Here is an 11,276-nt window from a genome sequence, read left to right on the forward strand (position 1 = left end):
ACCAATACTTTGTCGACGTATTTCTTGGCAACGTGGGCAAAACACATCACTCCCAAATCTTTGGCCGAGTGTCTATTCTCAATGATTTACCGCAAATATGAGAAAGCGAAAAATTTCATATGTTCGGCGTAAGGCACTTATCCACCGAGGGAGTACTTGACGACGCCGTTCGGAGACAACAGTAACCTTACTCCCGCAGAAACCAATTACAACTTGAGCGGCAGCCAAACACGAGTCCATATATGAAATGCATTCGGTCTCCTCAAGGGATGCTTCAAACATTTTGTATTTGGAGCGCTGCACTGTACAGAAAGCTAAACTGTTCATGCTTGCGTGATTGTTTCTGCATAACGTGCGTTTTGATGCAGGTGACGTAACTTTCAATATTGTATAAGTGTTTTTTTTTGAGTTACGAATGTCAGTCGTAGGATGCAGCGGTGGCGTAGAGTTAGAACGCCCGCCTAGCATGCAAGAGGTCCGTGGTTCGAATCCCGGTGTCGGAAATTTTCCACCGGATTAGAAAAAAAAGGAAAAAATCCACGTTTTGATAAAATTGCATAAACAGGCCTGGAGTGTGGCCTGATCCCGGTGACCAGAACCGGTAACTCACTCCCTTACCAGAGCAGCATTGGCCACCCTGGTGCAGTACTTGGCCACAACCTCCAATATGAACGCAACAATCAAATCCAGGCCCTCAGTCCCCAGCAGCTGCAAAGCAACTGACCACGGTGGTGGTCAGACCTGCGACAAGCAGAGGGTGCTAAGAATCCCTGGCTCCGGACAAGCCGCCATTGGAATATGAACCTGGCAACGCTTAACGCTAGAACGGTATCTAGTGAGGGGATTCTAGCAATGCTATTGGAGGAATTAGAGGGCAGTAAATGGGATATAATAGGGCTCAGTGAAGTTAGGAGGCCAAAAGAAACATATACAGTGCTAAAAAGTGGGCACGTCCTACGCTACCGGGGCTTAGAGGAGAGACGAGAGCTAGGAATCGGATTCCTGATTAATAAAAATATAACTGGTAACATAGAGGAATTCTATAGCATTAACGAGAAGGTGGCAGGTCTTGTTGTAAAACTTAATAAGAAGTACAAAATGATAGTTGTGCAGGTCTACGCCCCCTACAACCAGTCATGAAGACCAGGAAATCGAAAGCTTCTATGAAGACGTGGAATTGGCGATGGGTAGAGTGAAAACAAAATACACTATACTAATGGGCGACTTTAATGCCAAGGTAGGCAGGAAGCGGGCTGGAGACAAGGCAGTGGCGGAATATGGCATAGGCACTAGGAATAGCAGGGGAGATTTATTAGTAGAGTTTGTGGAACAGACTAATATGCGAATAATGAATAGCTTCTTCCGTAAGCGGGATAGCCGAAAGTGGACGTGGAGGAGCCCGAACGGCGAGACCAGAAATGAAATAGATTTCATACTCTGCGCTAACCCTGGCATCATACAAGATGTGGACGTGTTAGGCAAGGTGCGCTGCAGTGACCATAGGATGGTAAGACCTCGAATTAGCCTAGACATGAGGAGGGAACGGAAGAAACTGGTGCTTAAGAAGCCGATCAATGAGTCCGTGGTAAAAGGAAAAATAGAGAAATTCCAGATCAATCTAAAGAACAGGTATTCGGCTTTAAATCAGGTAGAGGACATTAGTATTGAAGCAGTGAACGACAATATTATAGGCATAATTAAGAAGTGTGCAACAGAAGTCGGTGGTAACTTCGTTATACAGGATACCAGTAAGCTATCGCAGGAGACGAAAGATCTGATCAAGAAACGCCAATGTATGAAAGCCTCTAACCCTGCAGCTAGAATCGAACTGGCAGAACTTTCGAAGTTAATCAACAAGCGTAAGACAGCTGACATAAGGAAGTACAATATGGATAGAATTGAACATGCTCTCAGGAACGGAGGATGCCTAAAAGCAGTGAAGAAGAAACTAGGAATTGCCAAGAATCAGATGTATGCGTTGAGAGACAAAGCCGCCAATAGCATTACTAATATGGATGATATAGTTTAAGTGGCTGAGGAGTTATATAGAGACGTTTACATTACCAGTGGCACCCACGAAGATAATGGAAGAGAGAATAATGTAGAAGAATTAGACATCCCACAAGTAACGCCGGAAGAAGTAAGGAAACCTTGGGAGGCATGCAAGGAGAGAAGGCAGGTGGGGAAGGTCATGTAACAGCAGATTTGTTGAAGAATGGTGGGCAGATTGTCCTAGAAGAAGTGACCACCCTGTATACGCAATAACTCATGACCTCGAGCGGACCAGAATCTTGGAAGAAGGCCAACATAATCCTAAGCCATAAGAAAGGGATCGCCAAAGACTTGAAAAAGAATAGACCGATCAACTTGATGTCCGTTGCCTGCAAAGCATTTACTAAGGCAATCGAAAATAGGACCAAGAACACCGTAGACTTCTGTCAACCAAAGAACTAGACAGGATTTCTTAAAAGATATGCAACAATAGACCATATTGACAATATCAAACAGGTGATAGAGAAATGTGCGGAATATAACCAACCCTTATATATAGCTTTCATTGATTACGAGAAACCGTTTGATTCTGTCGAAACCACAGCTGTCATGGAGGCATTGCGGAATCAGGGTGTAGACGAGCCATATGTAAAAATACTGAAAGATATTTATAGCGGCTCCATAGCCACCGTAGTCCTCCAAAAAGAAAGCAACAAAATCCCAATAAAGAAACGCGTTAGGCAGGGAGATACGATCTTTCCAGTGCTATTCACTGCGTGTTTACAGGAGGTATTCAGAGACCTCGATTGGGAATAATTGGGGTAAAAGTTAATGGAGAATACCTTAGTAGCTTGCGATTCGCTGATGATATTGCCTTGCTCATTAACTCAGGGGACCAATAGCAATGCACGCTCGCTGACCTGGAGAGGCAAAGCAAAAGAGTGGGTCTAAAAATAATCTGCAGAAAACTAAAATAATGTTTAACAGTCTCGGAAGAGAACAGCAATATACAATACGTAGCAAAACACTGGAAGTGGTAAGAGAATACATCGACTTAGGGCAGGCAGTGACGGCGGACCCGAATCACGAGACGAAAATAATCAGAGGAATGAGAATGGGCTGGGGCGCGTTTGGCAGGCATTCTCAGATCATGAACAGCAGGTTGCCATTATCCCTCAAGAGAAAAGTGTATAAAAGCTGTGTCTTACCAGTACACACCTACGGGGCAGAAACCTGGAGGCTTACGAAAAGGGTTCTACTCAAATTGAGGACGACGCAACGAGCCATGGAAGGAAGAATGATGGGTGTAAAGTTAAGGGATAAGAAAAAAGCAGATTGTGGGAGGGAATAAATGCGAGTTAATGACATCTTAGTTGAAATCAAGAAAAAGATATGGGCATGGGCAAGACATGTAATGAGGCGGGAAGATAACCGATGGTCATTAAGGGTTACGGACTGGATTCCAATGGAAGGGAAGCGTAGCAGGGGGCGGCAGAAAGTTAGGTGGGCGGATGAGATTAAGAAGTTTTCAGGGACGACATAGCCACAGTTAGTACATGACCATGGTTGTTGGAGAAGTATGGGAGAGGCCTTTGCCCTGCAGCAGGCGTAACCAGGCTAATTATGATGATGATGTCATTCTCTTGACATTTCTGTGCATATTCAGTAAAACACCTATACCTAGTATATATCAATTGTTTTTGTGTGTTCGATATATAGGTCTAGAGGTACATCGATTTCGAAAATAAATATGGCGATATGCTACATATAAGCATTGTTACTCTGAATTACAATGCATTTAGGGTTGAATTATTTATTTACGCTATTATTTCGTTTCATACTGGCTACTTCAGGAGGCTGTGGTCAGTCTTACGGAGATTTAGATTTTGCGCAGACAAAGCGCCACGCCTTGACTGCGATGATTTTGGAGCCATTTGCTTTCTTTTTTTTGTATTTTTGGATTCTTTGTAAACCAGGTATTTTGCGTCCTCCGAAGTTTGGGTTCGCAAAATCTAAAATCATCGAAGCTGTAAACGGTGGCCATCTGCGACGGTTTCTGTAAATATGCTTTATTATCAACAGTTAAAATAAATGTTGTCACCTACGAGCTTGTGCGGCTTTGGACTCACTGATATGGGCACGTTGCAAGTGCTAGGGGGCGCCCTGTCTTTCCGACCCCTAGCGCAAGCTGACGAATAGTTGCGCGAATGTGGTAGGATTACTCACGGCGTCAGCAGCCCGCGCTGCCTGTTTGACGCCCTGTGAAACCTAGCGATGGTGCGAAACAGCGTGCCGATATTAATTTTAACCGGGTTTCGGGAATGACAGGATACCCACAGCTTTTTTTAGTAAAAAGAATTTAGAGAAAGGAAGTCGTCTATTTGAAGTGGGGCACGTCTACGACGTGAGGGAAGTGTTGAACTCGCACTGATCGGAAGTGACTGCTAGGTGTATTCCGCAAAAGAAAAATAAGGCACCAGCGAGATGCGTGAAGCTCAGTGTAAGTTACTTCGTTATCTACGGTGTGGACGCATGAAATTATAGGCAACATTGATTCTTGAAGATCGGCGACAGCAGACAAATCCTAGCGGGGAGCTGCGATTGCCGTGCTGGAATCGCAGGGAAGTGCATGGACGGCGCGGTAGTTTACCTGTACATACAGGACGGCAAATGGAAATCCAAAACTAGTCATCCAAGAACGTGGGGCGTACGAACGACCCGTAAGACCTACCCGAGGTATTCTAACGTTGCTCTCCCCAGGCACAAGTGCTTACAAGTGCACAAGGAGCTTACAAGTTGTGTTAGACTACGCTGGGAAAATACTTTCGCCGAAGTTACTGGAAGTGCGATAATTTTATGTTGCGATTTTCCAGTGCGTGCCAAGGAGATTCTAATAAACCACGCCGTCAAAAATTTTGGTGGTCTCAACAGCCCCTTAGTTGATATGCTGGGCGCAGCAGGGCGTATGCCAGCTCAAACAGCTGCAACCCCTCCTCAAATCTCTCAGCAAGTCCTAGCGCTCTTTTAATGGGAGAGGATTGGGAAATAGTTCCAATGCTTTACTGCGCTACAATGTGGGAACAAACTACTATGTTTGCTGTATATCCTGGTACGCACTGCAGGTGTCCCGTTGCTGCCATCATTGCTATAAAAGCAAAGAATTCAGCGTTAACGCGCTTAGCATAACGCCGCATCATAAAACAGCTTATGCCGTCGGACGAGCGCTATCCAGTGTTGACGCCGTTCTACTTCATACGGTCGGCTTGGAAACCTGCGAAACTTTGTTACGTGGCTTCAGTCCAATCAACGGTGCAATCATACTGTGACACTGCTGAAGACTGCCACCATGCAGGTAGCCCGTATGATCATCAGAGTATCTAGCAAGAGACACGGTATGAAGGAGAGTGACACACTTAGGCTAGTCACGAGCCTCGTGGTTAGCAGAGTGGTGTAAAGCCTTCCCTACCACAAATGCATCAAGCAAGAAGAAGAACAAGCGGACGCCATACTGCGAAAGGCGTACAAAACTGCGCTTCACCTGCCGCAGCGCACATCGACCAAGAAACTACTGGCCCTGGGACTGCACAATACCTTCAGTGAACTAAGAGAAGCACCACTATGCTGTCAGGCACGTAGGTTGATGCAGACCTCCACGGGAAGGGTGCTCCTGCGAAGATATGGCGGCGGCAACATGATCCAAGAGATCGAGCGTACCGAGGCCATTCCGGACAAGTATCGCAGTACACTGCGAGTCGCACCGATACCCAAGAATATGGACCGGAACCTGCACAGGGCGCGTAGAGAAGCAAGAGCGGAGTACGTGCAGAGAACCTTGGCGAACAAGGACAACACAAGGTATACGGACGTGGCAACGTTCGTCAAAGACGGAAGACACAACAGCAGAGCAGTGGCGTCAGTGGTTAATTCGGACCTCAAGGAGATCCCCAGCGCATCACTACAGGAGTGCACGTTGTCGAGGCTGAAGAGGCAGCTGTGGCTCTGGCAGCACTGGAGGGCTATTGATCTGGCAGGTTCCTAACAGTAATAGCAGACTCTCAAGCAGCATGCCGTAATTATAGAAACGGCAGAATTGGGCGCAGAGCACGCCCCATACTCTGCTCATGCGACCCGGGAAACAAAGTTCAGCATACCATTATCTGGGTACCAGGGCACACTGGCATAACAGGGAACCAAGAGGCGGATAGGATAGCTCGAGGGCATACCAACCGGGCGTCCGACACATCCAGCCTTGAGGAACGTGAGTCAGTACCTATGGGCTACTCAGATATCCTAAATTATTACAAAGTGGTCAGACTGAAGTACCCACCCCCGTATAAGGATCTAAGCAGAGAGGATGCTGTTGCATGGCGACAAGTGCAGACGGGTACTTTCCTGAATCTAGACCTTCTGAATAAATTTTTCCCTACACAATATGAGGCTAAGTGCCCATGGTGCGGAGAGAAACCAGATCTGTACCACATATCATGGGCCTGTCAGAATATTCAGTCCCCAACTATCTATCAAATTAAAAACCCGAGTGCGGAACAGTGGGAGAGTATGCTTTCCAGCGTAAACTTGAACGGCCAAAAGCTCCTAGTAGAGCGAGCTCGCGGGTTGGCCATACCCAGTGGAACCTTGGACTAAGGCACCAACCCTGTGATTGCAGACAGAAGAATCCATCAGAAGATGGAAGAGGCCGTCTGAAGCCGCGAAGATCTCTTTTCTGGAGCCCAATATATGTTTTCCGATCCGATCCTCGTGAGTTGGTGTGCTTGCTGTTGCAGCCCACTACGAAACAGCTCGTGTTGCACTTCGCCATTGCTCAGAAAAGGCAACAGCTACGCGCGAAACAGTGCCAGAGAGGCTTTCCGAAGGCATGCGGGCCGGTCGTGTCCTGCCGGTTCCGCGCTCGCCGCCGCGAGGGGCACCCTTGTAGGTGCGGGAACTACGTTCGCAACCTCCCTATAGGCCGCTGTTTCCTTTCTAAGGTTGTTGACAACCATCTTCGCTCTTGCTCAGCGTCCCGCAAGATCACGATGGCTTACCACCCACAGACAAACGGACTTACCGAGCGTCTCAATCATACACTCACGAACATGCTGTCTATGGAAGTGTCTGATGATAACCGGGAGTGGGACAGCACCTTAGACTTCGTGACGTTTGCATACAATTCGTCGCGTCATGATATTACTGGTTATTCTCTGTTCTGTATACTATATGGCCGTGACCCACTCCTGCCTGTTGACTCGCTGCCCCCTTCCGATGCCAACACTACCACGTTATATGCTCACATCGCCATTCATCACGTGGCCAGAGCACGTCGCATTGGCCGTGACTGTCTTTTGGCTTCCAACACTATCCAAAATCACCGTTACGACCGTCATCGTCGCGACGCTCATTTACGCCCTGCGTCATTTGTCCTGTTTTGATTATCCTCCCGTCGCGTCAGCGTCTGCGAAAAACTGCTGCCACGAAATATAAGTCCATACTGAGTTCTTCGCCATGTCACCAGTCTCACATATGGAATATCATCTGTGACTTCGACGTCTTCTACTCCACCCAGAACTGATGTTGGGCATGTTTCGCGACCCAAGCCCTATAACTCGCACACTGATTCGACACACTAAGAAGCATCGAGATGATGCTTCCGCCACCGGGAGTTAATGTCACATACGAGTTTGTGCCGCTGTGGACAAAAGGACGTTGCTGGGTGAAGAGGAGCTTGACGTGTCTTAGAGATTGGTTGATGATGTTAGCCCGGCCACTTAACTACACACTTGTAACTGTATATATTGTAAATGCATCTGCTTTCTCCCCGTAACAATATTCTATAAATGCGCAAAGTCCAGCAACCTGCATTCAGCGCCGGCCCATGCGTGCTGTCACCTTGCTACGTAGAAAAAATGTCAGCTCTATAAGACCTTCTTCTTCCACGTTGTGAAAGGCTAAGCTACTACTGTACTAGGGCTCTAGATTTCTTTTCAATTTAACATTCTGTGTTCCTAATCTGTGAATTCGCTTTCTCTTCTCAACGTTGATGACTCCATGCCAGAGTGCATGACTATGGTGGCTAGAAGGGAGAGGTGACGCCAACGGCAGATGGGAGCCGCTCCTCCATTTCTAGCCGGGCGTAGGTGGCTCTGTTGGCCGTAATGTGATGCATGGTACGCGCCGTTGGCTTTGAGCATACGCAAAGACGCAGGCCTGCCGTGCACGCAACGCGCCGGCCTTTCAGTAATGTTGTTGCAAGCAATAGTTTAGCTCATTAAACGCTAGTCGAATGTGACTACGGCTGACAGTATGCAATTTTAAGCCGTGGTGGTGCAGTGGTTAGGGCGCCCGATTGTTGTGCCCAAGGATGAGGGATGGCATCCCGGCCGCGGCGGCCGCTTTTCGACGGGGGCGAAAAACAAGGCGCCCGTTTGCTGTGCGATGTTAGTACATGTCAAAGAACCCCAGGTGGTCAAAATTTCCAGAGCCCTTCATGCCTCCACTACGGCATCTCTCATAGCCTGAGTCACTTTGGCACGTGGAACCCCACAAACAAAACCATTGAAATCAAGTGGTTGCCTCTGAAATACATCTGCTGCGGAACACATCGACGTATCTATAGCGTTATTCGCGAATCCTTTCAGTGTCAGAAATTGAAGGGTCCGAATGAGTCCCGTGTGATCAAGATAGTGCACGACGACAGTAGGAGACACAGACCAAAAGAATTAGGATGAAAATATGTTTCGGGTCCGTGCGCTTGCATTTTTTAAATAACGTTGTTTATTGCCTCAGGGCATAAATGTATATGTAAAAAGAAAGTTAAAAGGGGTATTAAATGAGAGAAAAATGGTCGGTTGTTCTTTGGCCGGTGTCTTCCACTCCTTAAGTTTCAGTAATATGAAGCGTCAGCTTACTCCTAAATAATGCGAATGGGGTTCAGAGCAGGTAATACAAAGCATAGCAAAAACTTATTGCACATCGTAGTAATAGCAAAGCACTGCACATCATACATTCAGTATAATTGAAAATACAAGATACCACATTTACACATGCTTCTGTGTATATTTGAAAGAAAAACATTAAACATTGAACACCCACTAAGAAATGGGGAAGCAGGGATATCACTTTCCACTAAATAAAAAATTAAGACGTTCGACCATGACGAAATATGCAACTAAGCCCACCCTCCTAGTTTAGAGCACCCTCCCTGCTGCCTCGACGACATATAGCCAGACGTGCAGCCAAGGGCGAAGCAGTGACGCTGCCTCACGTTTTTTGCGTTGGAATTCATCTGTTCGGCGAAGTCCGGCACTCACATTAGCACGTCAGCAGTGAAACACATATTACCATAAACGAGAGAACACTTGGCAGCCGCGAAGAAACAGGAACGCTGTCGCGCCGGCCTCGGCACGGGCTCAGGCCGGCGCGACAGCGTTCCTGTTTCTTCGCGGCTGCCAAGTGTTCGCAGAAGAGCGCGGGCTAGAGCCATCCTTCGACGAATAGATCCTTACTGGGCAGATGCATTCTTCGTTGTCGCCACCAAATATGGCAGCGAAGACAGGTTTGCAATCACGGTCGTTGACGCGCGCGGAACGCTTATCAGCGCCGCATCAATCTACGCCAAACACGCGAACGAGGCGGATGAAACCGCGATAGCCTTGGATCTTCAAGCCGCAAAAGGCCCGGCGTCCATTTTCTCCGACTCGCGCACGGCGGTCAGGGCTTTCTCGTCCGCTCTAGTTTGTAAACACGCAGCCGACTTCTTTAGCAGATGCTTTCGTATTAATACGCGAGAAGAAACTGCAGGTCATATCACCATAGCATGGTTCCCGGCACACATGGACGATGCAACTAACTGAGTGGGTTGCAACCCTAACGAGCGGGCCAACTGCCTGGCGCGTGAATTCACGAACCGCGCCAGAGCTAGCAGTCCGGCTCTCCCGCAGGATTGCCCCTTCAAAGATAAACTTACAACCTTTCACGAAATTACGTCACATTACGATGCGGAGTGGGAATGGAAGCACTGCAGCCGCCAACATGCTTCAAACACATTTTCGTTTTTGGATGCAGATATTCATCGGATTCGCTGCGTGGGAGAACCTGATCGACGTCGCCCATGCGCAGGTGCTGGCTATTCCGGCAGCAAAGGTTGGAGGTACCAGCTCGCCCGACCGGTCGACTGAGGACCCGTTCCACTGTGAGGCCACTGAAGCCTTCCTTCATGCCAGCGAACCATGCCTCACCGAAGCGCTGTCATTTCCGGCTGCCAAATCGACAGACACATCAACGCCGGCACGCTTTAAATGTAGCTGGAATGGCTGGCGCCACTTCAGTGGGAATGGAAGCACTGCAGCCGCTAACATGCTTCAAACACATTTTCGTTTTTGGATGCAGATATTCATCGGATTCGCTGCGTGGGAGAACCTGATCGACGTCGCCCATGCGCAGGTGCTGGCTATTCCGGCAGCAAAGGTTGGAGGTACCAGCTCGCCCGACCGGTCGACTGAGGACCCGTTCCACTGTGAGGCCACTGAAGCCTTCCTTCATGCCAGCGAACCATGCCTCACCGAAGCGCTGTCATTTCCGGCTGCCAAATCGACAGACACATCAACGCCGGCACGCTTTAAAAGTAGCTGGAATGGCTGGCGCCACTTCAGTGGGAATGGAAGCACTGCAGCTGCCAACATGCTTCAAACACATTTTAGTTTTTGGATGCAGGTGAGAACAGCACCTCAACTTTTCTGTAAAAAGTCAAACAATGTTTGGCTGCTAGTGCTTCCAGGCCCACAAGTATTGTTCCAATTAGCATGTGAATGTGTTCTTGTTTCCAATTTGTTATTTATGTCCGGCAATGTAGAGCTAAACCCTGGACCCCCTAAAGAAGATCCTAGCCTGTTTAACAAGGAGTTGCTACAGCTAGTTAAATCGCTACACGACAAATTTGATTCTAAACACGAAGAAGTAATGACTGCCTTGAGTGAAGTCAAAGAGGCCCAATATTCAATGGAGCAACGAATAGCCGATATCGACAACAGGCTCTCGGCAGTTGAACAATGCATTCGAACATCTGAAGGCCAACAGGGTGAAAGCCTCGTGCCGCAAGTGGTCGTATTGAACCAACGGCTCAACGAGTTTGAAGACCGTTCACGTCGCGAAAACTTAATATTTCATGGGGTAGCAGATAGCGCTGCGGAAGCTTGGGCGCAGTCAGAAGAAAAAATTTGCTCGGTTTTAAATTCAGCATTACGCATGAACCTAAAAAAAAGTGACGACCGCATTTCCAGAGCACACAG

Source organism: Dermacentor albipictus, chromosome 6 (assembly GCF_038994185.2).
Source record: "Dermacentor albipictus isolate Rhodes 1998 colony chromosome 6, USDA_Dalb.pri_finalv2, whole genome shotgun sequence".
Classification (NCBI taxonomy): Eukaryota; Metazoa; Arthropoda; class Arachnida; order Ixodida; family Ixodidae; genus Dermacentor; species Dermacentor albipictus.